Below are 10,771 nucleotides of genomic sequence, written 5' to 3' on the forward strand. Positions count from 1 at the left end.
GTAAAGAATCCACCTGCAATGCGGGAGGCCTGGGTTTGATCCCTGGGTCGGGAAGATCCGCTGGAGAAAGGATAGGCTACCCGCTCCAGTATTCTTGGGCTTCCCTGGTGGCTCAACTGGTAAAGAATCCACCTGCAATGCGGGAGGCCTGGGTTTGATCCCTGGGTCGGGAAGATCCGCTGGAGAAGGGAAAGGCTACCGGCTCCAGTATTCTGGCCTGGAGATTTCCATGGACTGTTAAGTCCATGGGGTTGCAAACAGGACACAGCTGAGCGACTTTCACTTTCATAGGCCACATATTGTGTGATTCCGTAGTTATATGGAAAGTCCAGAAGGGGCAACTCTCTAAAGACAGAAAGACAGTCGGAAGGTGGGGGTGACTTTTAATGGGTGTCTTATGTTCTAAAATTCGATTGCGATGATGGTTGTACCTACACTAAAACATTAATTAAACACCATATGGGGGTGTGTAACTTCTATTATATTTTCTAGTATATAACGTGTGTCAATTCTGCAAAAAAACAGAAAAACCAAGCCCTGCCAAACTGTGCCCAGAGCGGCTGCGCCGGTTTCCCATTCCACAGCAGCAGGGGGGCTCCGGCTGCTCCGTGTCTTCGGCGGCACTTGCTGTTGCCCCTTCATTTTGTCATTCCGATAGACGTGTGGTGGTCTCTCTTCATCGTTTTTAACTGTATGTTCCTAACGGTTGACAACATCGAACATCTTTTCATCTGCTTGGTTGCCACCCACGTCTTCTTTGGTGAAACGTTCCTGTTTTCTCCTTGTTGAATTCTGAGAATTCTTTGTGTGTTCCATATGGAAGTATATTGTTGATTATGTGACCTGCAAAAAATGTTTGCCCACCTGTAGCTTGTCACGTCATTGGCTTTGTCGTCAGTATTGCTCATCCTAGCCACTCTGGGGGGAGGTGCATGGTGGCATCTCACTGTGGTTCTAATTTACGTCAGATCATTTCTTAGCCTGGTGTGTGGGGTCTTGGTTCAACAGCAGCTCTGGTTTTGTGCAAAGTGCTTTATATACAGAACCTTTCTGAAGAGGGAGAGACTGTCATTATCTTTTCTACCAGCAAGGTTTGAAGAGATTCCGTGACTGGCTCAAGGTCACACAGGTCCTAGTTAAGAGATGGGGAAGGATAGGAACTCAGGTCTGTTGTCTTAAAGACAGCTGCCTGTTTGGAGCTATAATCCCCTTTAACCCTCAACTTCAGGCTCCTGGTAAAACGAACAGCCTGACTTCTGTCCAACAAGCTGCATTCTGTAATGCTTGTTGTGAGAGGTGGAGAAACGCCAGCGAGGACGACGCATGCCCTGTTTATCTGACTCCCGTCATTCCCAGGGACCCTTCTCACCTCCACCCCTGACATAGCAGCCCCCAGGAAGTTGCCACATCCTCTGGCTGCTGTCATTGTGGCTGTCCCCACCTTCTAATTATGAGCAGAGTCAGCCCTGAGATGGGGTAGAGGTCTCAAGTCATAAGTCATCTCAGGGGTGTTGTCATAAGGAAGAGATCCCCTGGGGTGTCGAAGGGTGCCATTCAACGTTCACGAGCGCCTGTTGGATGCCAGGCAGCTTCTGGGCCCTGGGGATGTGACATTCATGGCCCCCCCCCCCCCCGAAGGAGCTTTTGTCTTATTTGGAGGAGAAATAAGCATCACTAAATCTTTGATCAGATATCCCTTCTCAGAGAGGTCTTTCCTGACCACCATGTCTAACTTCCCCTGTAGCTCCCTGACACTTTGCCACGCTCAGTAGCTCAGGCGTGTGACCCCATGGACTGTAGCCCGGCAGGCTCCTCTGCCTGTGGGATTCTCCAGGCAAGAATACTGGAGTGGGTTGCCATGCCCTCCTCCAGGGGATCTTCCCAACCCAGGGATCGAACCTGTGTCTCCTGCATTGGCAGGCGGATTCCTTACCCATTCAGCCACCTGGGAATCCCCTCCTTACCCCTTACCCTGCTGTATTTGTCCTCAGGCACTTAGGACTATTAGAGCCTTTTTTTTTGGTTGTTTTCTTTGTTTTTTTCCCCCAGTATTGCCCACTAAAATGTATGCTCTTGACTTATTGGCTATTCTGAGTACCTAGAAAAAGGTCACACACAGTGAGTGTTCAATAAATGTGGAGTGAATACGTGAAGTAAGCAAATAAGGTAACTGCATTTTGCAACGATGACTGTGATGAAATTCAATCAGGGTATCATTAGGGAGGCTGGAGTGGGGTAGGGGTGAGGGATAAGGACTGTATATAGCTATCTCAGACTTGGTGGCCAGGGAAAGGTGAATTTTGAGCTTGAATCTGAGAGTTGAAAGGAACCAGGATTCTTAGGTATGAGAAATAAGAGTATTGGAGGCAGAGGAAAAGCATGTGCAAATGCCCTGTGGCAGGAAGTTCTCAGGGTGTTGAGGGAGAAAAAGAGGAGCCGTGGCCCCTGCGCTGATGAGTGGCAGGAAGTGAGTATTGTTATCTGGTAGAAAGGCATCCGTTTACCGCCCTGGGGCTGTCTCCACCAGGCCGGAGCTCATGGCCTTCTGACCTTTCCTGGCCAGCTTAGACAATGGACCTGCTGAAATTTCCATAGACCGAAATGTCAAGGATGTGGCTCATACCCCGGACCACATTGCTTGCCCCAGGTATGACTGATTTTTTTTTCTCCAGGTCCAGGGTTGTGGCTTTTGGTAGCTGGATCAAACCATGAGAAAGCTCTTGATTCTTGAGAGAATATCCACTGGGCTCAGGAGATGCCTCTCACAAAAGAAACTTCTGTGAACCACATGGCTTTCAAATGGGGCGGAGTGTGCTGTGTCTTCCACCTGTTTTGTCTCATTGAGTCCTCACAGTAACTGTGTGCTTGGAATTAAACTCCTCTGACAGATAAGGAGAGCAAGGTACACTTATACTCCAGACCTGGCTGATTAACTCCCTGTGAAATGCTGGGCAGATGATGTGCTCTGAGCCTGAGGGTTTTCATCCATGTGTGTACATGCTGTTTGTTTAGTCTCTTAAGTCGTATCCGACTCTTTTGCAACCCCATGGACTGTAGCCCGCCAGGCTCCTTTGTCCATAGGCGTTCCCAGACAAGAATACTGGAGTGGGTTGCCATTTCCTTCTCCAAGTGATCTTCCCGACCCAGGGATCAAACCCACATTTCCTGCACTGGCGAGCGGATTTTTTTTTTTTTTTTAACCACTGAGCTACCTTGGAAACCTGAGTGTATGCATGCCTAGTCCCTAATTGATAACGCTTGTTGGGAGAAATAAATGTATTGATATATGGGAGATGGCCAGTATGGCGCATGAACACATAAAGCCATCCTGTATCAGTTACAGCTCCATGTTTGCATACAACCAAAATCAGCGGTGGCAAAGCTTAGCCAAGAATTGGGGGAGGGAGGATTTATTGTCAGACTGGAGCGTGGGCTTGGAACAGACAGAACCAGGATATGCTGGGATACAGCTAGCAGGAGCTAATCCACCTACAGTCAGGTTACTGCAGCTTGTTTTATCACCTCTGGCTTTATTTAATCCATCAATAGACATGAGTCAATGGACATGAGTTTGAGCAGGTTCCGGGAGTTAGTGATGGACAGGGAAGCCTGGCGTGCTGCAGTCCATGGGGTCGCAGAGTCGGACACGACTGAGTGACTGAACTGAACTGAACCTCACATCACTCCAGAGTTAAAGTCCTGGTGGGAGAATCTGATGAATCCAGTTTGGGTTGCATGGCCAGGTATTTTGACTCACAGTTCCTCCAGATGGTCTACCATGGGGAAGAGGTAAGTTTTAAAAGGATTGTTTTTGTTTCACCAAGAAGAAAAGGCAAATGGACGTTTGGTGTTCAAAGAATAACTGTTCCTTACAGTAATAATGCTGGCTTTGCCCCTGAACTCCCTGATCAAGATGTTCCCTCTCTGGGTTTCGGTTCCCACTCTGAAATGAAGGCACTAAGTTCCACACCAGGGTGACCCTCAGGGTCTCTGGAAGAATTTTAGAAAAATGAAGACACGTTCTTTTGATCAGCTTTGAAAACGTGTCCCGGAAGTCCCTCTTACATCTCATTGGCCAATACCAAGATACCCGCCCACCCCTAAACCAATCACTGTTGAGAGAGGAACGCAGGATGACCAATCAGATTTGACCCCTGCTTTTCATTGTTCACGTGGCTCAGAAGGTTAAGAATCTGCCTGCAATGCAGGAGACATAGGTTTGATCCCTGGGTCAGGAAGATCCCCTGGAGAAGGAAATGGCAACCCACTCCAGAATTCTTGCCTGGAGAATCCCATGGACAGAGGAGCCTGGTGGGCTGCAGTCCATGGGGTCACAGTCAGACACGACTGAATGAGTAACACTTTTTCACTTTCTACGAAGCCACTGTGGGAGAGGCAGTTGACTGACCCCAGCATGGTCTGCAATGCTTTCTCTCTCTCTTGTTAGACGGACTTTTTGAACCAGTGAAGCTTGGGTGGTGGTCCTGGGGTCCTTCTCAGTCCGGAAGTAGCCATAAAGGTTGTGCCCTTACTGCTCCATGGAACAGCCCAGAGGGGCGCCACGTGTCACCTGCCAGGTAGCTCAGCCGCCCCAGGTATCAAACCTAGCTAAAATGTGCCAGAGCCAGCGGCGAACCTGAAGAAGAAAGAAACACCAGGTGGTAGCATCCAATAAATAAGGGTTTGGGCTGAACTGAAAAACAAATCCACCTTGCCAAGCACCATGGCTGCACTGGTGTTGACTTAAGGCAGGTTTTAATTATGGTGCCAAGTAAGCTTGGCTGTGCAGGTTGGGGGCTGTCCCCAGCTCAGCTGTCAACTCCGCTTACCTTCCAGAGAGCTGACAGTTACATGGTGGCACTTTCCCACTCGTGTGTGACCTAACACAGCCACTCTTCTCAAAAGTTGGTAACTAAATTTGAGGTGCTGAAAGAAATATTGCAATTGAAATAATGCTTTAGGGAACATTTATGCGCCTTGGAGTGAATTAATGTCTCGGGGAAAAAAGGCCCTTCTCTAAGCACAAATATATACTTTTCGCATTCCTTTTTAGGTACCATGGATTTTAACAGCAGTGTAAATCAGATTTTACAGGCCACATATTTCAAGTATGGAGTTCATTAAATGTGTGAAATTTGACATTTGCTTCAGGGCGTGGCTAGGGTCCCTAGTAATGAATCACAAATTGTGTCGGGCTTTCTGATCAAGTTCAAGATGCTAAAACCCCTGTGGAGTTGCACAAAAAGGCAATTTCATTCCAAGCCTTCCCCAGCCTGATTTTCCCTCGAACCTCCCTTCACTGGATCGGGTCTTAATAGGCGATGTGGTTCTGCCATCCTTATTCGAATTGAGAAGCATGAGTCCCAGGTTCTTTTAATCGATTTCGGGGTGGTGTCAAGGCATTTGTTAATTCACTGGCCATTTACTGGACACCTACTCTGTGCCAGGCTCCATGCTGGCTCTGGAGATGTGGAGGTAGAATAAACAATGTCTTACATGGTGGAGTTTGTAGTCTGGAGGGGAAAGGAACGTAGAATAATTAACTACTTTCGCCAATAATTAGGAAGCACCAACTGCAAGAAGTGTTATAAAGGAAAAGACTGGGGTGTTATGGGGCCCAGAAGAGGTTCACGTCTTCCCCTAATAGATGTTCTTTCTTTTTCTGGGATTACGAAAAGCCTTTCTTATAATGTTATTTATTTCCTTAGTTGTTTTTGGCCGGGCTGGGTCTCTGTTGCTGTGTGCCGGCTTTCTCTGGCTGTGGTGAGCGGGGGCTGTTCTCTGCTGCGTGGGTTTCTTACTGCGGTGGCTTCTCGTTGTAGAGCACAGCCTCCAGGGCACACGGCCTCCAGGGCACACAGGCTCCAGGGCGTGCGGCCTCGGTAGTTGGGGTGCCCGTGTCTAGTTGCTCCGCAGTGTGTGGGCTCTTCCCGGACCAGGGATGGAACTGGTGTCCCCTGCATGGTGAGGTGGACTCCTAACTACTGGGCCACCGGGGAAGCCCGGGAAAGGCTTATCTAAGAGTCACAGTTCACCTGAGGCTTAAAGGATGGGTAGATTCTAGGAGACCAAGAGAAGGGGACGTGGAATTGAGGGACCGGAGGTGGTGACCGGGCAGACGGTGTGTCCTGCCCTCATTTAATCAACGACTAAATGTTGGTAGACCACTTGCGCTCTCGGTTAGTCATCATGCTGGAGAGAAAGATGTGGAACTTGTATCAGCTGAGACTTATGGTTGTCAGTGACAGGAGCCTGGGCATTTCTTGACTCACATATCTAAAAAGTAGAGTAGAGTCAGCTTCAGGCATGGCTGGATCTAGGGTGAAATTGCTATCTAGCATCTGCTTCTGTCTCCCGGCTTTATTTGATTGGATGTTTGCTTCTTTCTCGGGCAGAATCTCTCCTGGTGGCCTTCACTGGGCCCCCTGCAACTTCCGGCCTGCATCTTTTTAGCCTGGCAACACCACTAGAGAGAAAGAGACAGAGAAAGCCCTTCTTTCTCAATAGTTCCATCCAGAAACCTAGTTCATGTGGCCACCCCTGAACCAACTCCTGTGTTCAGGGGAATGTAGCACGCGCATCAGCCCCGCCTGGGTCACACAGTCCCCTCCTGGAGGTGGGACTGGGGGCAGCCCCCTAACCACGTGGACTCAGAGTGGGGAGTGTGTGACTCCTCTCTCTTCCCCCGAGAAGACTGAGAGTTGAGTTGCCCAGAGAAAAGAAGGGGAATGATGGAAAACCAGAACAACGGACATCCACCACAGGAAGGTTTAACACCACAGTGAGGAAATCCGGTATTTATCTCAGGAGGCAGTGGGGAGCCATAGAGGGTTGTTGAGCAGGGGAGCGATATTATCATCTGAGCTCTCTTTTGGGAAGACACCCTTGGCAGGGATGGTGGGAGAGGGGTGGGTTGGAGTGAAGGAGAAGAGATGAGATGGTGGGAGAAGAGGCTATGGTGATGGGTCAGGAGTGCGATGGAAGTCCGGGGTGTGGCAGCGACTGCCTGAGTGGGAAAGGAGCCCCGGTAGGAGGAGGCGGCTGGGTGGGATCGGGACATGCGGGGCGTAGGCCAGGAGGCCCGGGAGCCTGCGGGGTACTTGTGCAGGGCAGGGAGTTGGGAACCACCCGCTTGGTGATGGTGGCGTGCTTGGAAGGACGTGACCCCAGGCGAAGACAGGGCTTTGGTAGGAGAACAGAGGGGCCCGGGCTCTCCTCTGCGAGCATTTGGGGGCCACTTGTGAGTCCCGCGGGCATTTGCGTTCTGACTCCAGGGAGGGGTGGCTGTCAGAGCGAGATGCCATTTTCCACAAAACTTTCCAGATGTTTGCTTTGTTGGTTTGCTTTATTTATTTATTTTTAAAGTGGTAACAACAGAGAGAAGGAAAGAAAGGGAAAAAAAAAGAAGCAAAACCAGCGTTGACATGGAAGAGCCCTTGAGGAGAGGGGCCTGGCGAATGCTGGGGAGGCTGGGCGGGGTGTGGGGACCCTGCCCCCCCAGGACCCACTGGGGGTCCTCCCTGCCCTTCCGTCTGGGGTCAGCTTGTTCGCTTCCCTTCTCTCCAGACCCTTGCAATCTGTCAGGGAAGGAAGCCACTGGGTTTTCCAGCCACAGTGACTCAGACGCCCCAGGCCTCTTGCCTCCGTCCAGAGAACAGCCACGAGGCTTCTTCCAAAAGGTCCTTGGGGAGCCGCTACCTCCCGCTGAGATGTGTCACCCCGACCCGGCGCCTGGTGGGAAACATGGCTGACCTGGTGGGACGCACAGGGCTTGTGCGCCTCCGTGTCATGGTGTTCAGTCACTAAGTCGCGTCCACCTGTGACCCCATGGGCTGTAGCCCGCCCGGCTCCTGTGTCCTTGAGATTCTCCAGGCAAGTATACTGGAGGGGGTTGCCATGTCCTTCTCCAGGGGGTCTTCCTGGCCCAGGCATTGAACCCACAATCTCCTGCATTGCAGGTGGATTCTTTGTCACTGAGCTACCAGGGAAGCCCAAGCCTCCGTTTGCTCATTTGTAAAATGAGGACTGTGGCTTGGTTACCTCCTAGAATAACATCCTAAGGAGGAAGCAAAGGAATGCCCAGCAAGCTCTGACCTCTAGGAGGCATTTCTAAACAGGAGGTTGGCAGTGGGTCTTTACTTCCAGGCGTGGTGTCCTTGCCAACAGGAGAAGTCACTGTCTGAAGGAGGACGGTGGAGTCTCAGTGCAAATTCCTCTCGGGCCACGGGGCTGGTCTGTGCAAGGAGGCAGGGCTGGTGGTACCTCTGAGCCCTTGTGGGGCTGGACATCAGTTGAGACATGCTTGGAGTCAAGTAACCTGAATTGAAACCTGGCCCAAGCTGCTAAGTTTACCAGATAAAAGACAAGATGCCCAGTTAAACTGTAATTTCAGATAAGCAGCAAATAGGTTTCTTGCCTAAGGTTTTCCAAAATATTACATAGAGCATACCTATACTAAAAAAAATTATTATCTGAAATTCAACTTCAATCCATGACCTGTGCAAATGTACAAACTGATCTAAGTGAAAAGAAAGAGTTTATTATTGAAAATGCCACGCACCGATGTTGCTGACAGCAATTTTGGGCTTATATCCTTCTACTTCAGGAGGAAAGAGAGAATGTCTGTGTGGGTGGGAGTCTCTTCTCTAATAGTTCACACTAAAGTCCCAGAGCCGGTTCTTAGTGGCCTGAGCCAGTCAGTCTAGACGCTGGTAAGCTGGAGACCCAGGTCACATGCCCATCCTCAAAGCTGGGGTGGACGCAGCCCTTCTGAACAGCATGAACTGAGAGAAAGGTTTGATCTCCAAATAGGAATCAGGGCACCATTTCCAGAAGAAGAAGGCAGGGGTGTTGGGGGTGGGGGCAAAGCCCAGGAGTATCTAGGATGCTCCCAGCAGGCTGTGGCGTAAGGTTCCTCTCACCCAAAGGACCCTGCGGCCCAGTCAGGGTTTAAGGTTGGTCAGGATTGGGACCTGGAGATGGTTGGCTATGTCCTGGGCTGTGAATTCTCGGGTCTGGGAAGGAAAGCTGGTGGCAGAGAGCTGGTGGCCCTTCTTGCAGCCTTCCTTCCATCATTGCTCCCGTTTTGGTTTTTAATGAGTTTTGCTTTTCAAGCTGATTATAGTGTGTGATTTTATGCTGCCTCTCTGACTGCAAACTGAATCAGTTCACTTCAGTCGCTCAGTCGTGTCCGACTCTTTGCAACCCCATGAATCGCAGCACGCCAGGCCTCCCTGTCCATCACCAACTCCCAGAGTTCACTCAGACTCAGGTCCATCGAGTCAGTGATGCCATCCAGCCATCTCGTCCTCTGTCATCCCCTTCTCCTCTTGCCCCCAATCCCTCCCAGCATCAGAGTCTTTTCCAATGAGTCAACTCTTCGCATGAGGTGACCAAAGTACTGGAGTTTAAGCTTCAGCATCATTCCTTCCAAAGAAATCCCAGGGCTGATCTCCTTCAGAATGGACTGGTTGGACCTCCTTGCAGTCCAAGGGACTCTCAAGAGTCTTCTCCAACACCACAGTTCAAAAGCATCAATTCTTCAGCACTCAGCCTTCTTCACAGTCCAACTCTCACATCCATACATGACCACAGGAAAAACCATAGCCTTGACTAGACGAACCTTTGTTGGCAAAGTAATGTCTCTGCTTTTGAATATGCTATCTAGGTTGGTCATAACTTTCCTTCCAAGGAGTAAGTGTCTTTTAATTTCATGGCTGCAGTCACCATCTGCAGTGATTTTGGAGCCCGCAAAAATAAAGTCTGACACTGTTTCCACTGTTTCCCCATCTATTTCCCATGAAGTGATGGGACCGGATGCCATGATCTTAATTATCTGAATGTTGAGCTTTAAGCCAACTTTTTCACTCTCCTCTTTCACTTTCATCAGGAGGCTTTTTAGTTCCTCTTCACTTTCTGCCATAAGGGTGGTGTCATCTGCATATCTGAGGTTATTGATATTTCTCCCGGCAATCTTTATTCCAGCTTGTGCTTCTTCCAGCCCAGTGTTTCTCATGATATACTCTGCATATAAGTTAAATAAGCAGGGTGACAATATACAGCCTTGACGTACTCCTTTTCCTATTTGGAACCAGTCTGTTGTTCCATGTCCAGTTCTAACTGTTGCTTCCTGACGTGCATATAGGTTTCTCAAGAGGCAGGTCAGGTGGTCTGGTATTCTCATCTCTTGAAGAATTTTCCACGGTTTATTGTGATCCACACAGTCAAAGGCTTTGGCATAGTCAGTAAAGCAGAAATAGATGTTTTCCTGGAACTCTCTTCCTTTTTCCATGATCCAGTGGATGTTGGCAATTTGATCTCTGGTTCCTCTTCCTTTTCTAAAACCAACTTGAACATCAGGAAGTTCACAGTTCACGTATTGCTGAAGCCTGGCTTGGAGAATTTTGAGCATTACTTCACTAGCATGTGAGATGAGTGCAATTGTGCAGTGGTTTGAGCATTCTTTGGCATTGCCTTTCTTTGGGATTTTAATGAAAACGGACCTTTTCCAGTCCTGTGGCCACTGCTGAGTTTTCCAAATTTGCTGGCATATTGAGAGCAGCACTTTCACAGCATCATCTTTCAGGATTTGAAAGAGCTCAACTGGAATTCCATCACCTCCACTAGCTTTGTTCGTAGTGATGCTTTCTAAGGCCCACTTGACTTCACATTCCAGGATGTCTGGCTCTAGGTGAGTGATCACACCATCGTGATTATCTTGGTCGTGAAGATCTTTTTTGTACAGTTTTTCTGTGTATTCTTGCCACCTCTT

The sequence above is a fragment of the Bos grunniens genome, chromosome 13 (assembly GCF_055505025.1).
Source record: "Bos grunniens cultivar Pamir isolate PY7600 chromosome 13, Bosgru_T2T1.0, whole genome shotgun sequence".
Lineage (NCBI taxonomy): Eukaryota > Metazoa > Chordata > Mammalia > Artiodactyla > Bovidae > Bos > Bos grunniens.